Source organism: Chrysochloris asiatica, unplaced genomic scaffold (genome assembly GCF_000296735.1).
Source record: "Chrysochloris asiatica unplaced genomic scaffold, ChrAsi1.0 scaffold00087, whole genome shotgun sequence".
NCBI classification, from domain to species: Eukaryota; Metazoa; Chordata; class Mammalia; order Afrosoricida; family Chrysochloridae; genus Chrysochloris; species Chrysochloris asiatica.
Window position 1 is genome coordinate 4,597,245 of NW_006408605.1, and position 1,598 is coordinate 4,598,842.

The 1,598-nt window shown below is 38.1% G+C and overlaps 1 pseudogene; it reads left to right on the forward strand.

Moving 5' to 3' along the window:
- The first annotated feature begins 543 nt into the window (after window positions 1-543).
- On the forward strand, window positions 544-1,228 carry LOC102840850 (annotated as a pseudogene).
- Window positions 1,229-1,598: the final 370 nt, after the last annotated feature.

Below are 1,598 nucleotides of genomic sequence, written 5' to 3' on the forward strand. Positions count from 1 at the left end.
ATGGAGAAGTAGCTAGGGTATCCCAGCAACATGAGTTGAGCACGTTGATTAAAATGAAAGAGAAGGTAAGGGCTGGACCAATCAATGGTGCTAGGTCTTCTGTGTATGAAGCAGAGTTGTGGAGTCAATGTATTATTTCTTTCTCCATTCATTTGGGTAGGCAAAAAGGAATCATCAGCTTTAATATTTAAAAAATATAATCTCTCCACAAGATTGTGCTAATCATAAAGGGAGTATTAAGAAACATTACAGTGGAGAAAAATGACAAGATTATAACCAAGGAATCAAATTCAACATCACCAGTAATGAGACACATTTACGTCATGTGCCTCCTGCCATGATACACCATGGAAAACACACATCACTTCTGTGTTATTTCTACCAAAAATGCATCACCAAATTTAATTACAGAAAGATTTCGGCTAGCTTTTCTAGACAAGGGAGTTTGCAGAGGAGGGAGTGACTGGGGGGCAGGAGTGAGTCTGGCATGTACTCCGGACCTCAGGAACATTTTTGCACATGAAATGGCTGCTTTTGGAAGACTACTGCTCAAAAGAAAAGATGTTTGGTTTTCACAAGACAAAGATGTACTGAAGTATAGAGGGCTGCTGTATTTGCAGAACTAAGTCCTCCAGTTCTCAATTCACTGACAGTGAAAGCTATGAAAAGGACTTTGAGAACTGTTTGGGATTGCATGAGACGCCTTCAGGAAACATCTGCAATGTCTGTACCCTTCTTATGAAAAGATGGAAGAAGCTGCCAACAGGATCAAAAAAAAAAAAAAAAATGGAATCATGTGGTAGATGCAAGGGCAGAGCCCAGTCTAAAGACTACATTGAAACCAAAGAAAATAAAAATGCTGTCTGGAAACAGGATAAAAAGCAACCAGATCAGTAAACTACAGAAGGAATTTAATGTCATAACTCTGATGTTCACAGTATCTCCTCAAGTGCCTCTCTAATCCAGTTTCTTGTTACAACAACCAGTCAGATGATGGTTCAGATACAGAGATGGCTTCTGGATCTAATACAACACCAATCTTTTCCTTTTTAGATCTTACATATTGGAAAAGACAGAAACTATGCTGTGGGATTATCTAGAAAGGTAGCTTTGGGGAAGTCCTCATCGACATGCATCTATTCAAGCCTTGAATAACAAGAAGAAAGCAACTGTTGAGAAGCCAGAGATGCTGGGGCCAGAGCCTCTACCCATCTCCACTCAGGAGTGATGACTGATGTATGTAGAAGGGGAACAAAATCAATTTAAAGCTTGGAAAGACACAACAAAGTAATCCTGCTATTTGAATTTGGATACTTGCTATTCTGCTTAAAGTCATGTAGAATGGTTTTGAATGGGTTATTTTTCTCCCCAGTTCTATAAACTTTGAAGCCAGTGTCTAGTTCTCACACAAAAATTTGTACATACAATATTTAAGATGGGAGTATTCCGTAGGAAATCTGAATGCTGTTGTTAAGTATTCTTTAAATCTTTGTGGTTTTTTTTTTTTTTTTTGCTTTAGTGCCCTTTTAATGAATGAAAAGGGGAGTTTCAGGGGACAGATGGGATTTTGTTGTATGATAAACTGTATGTAGTTTTAA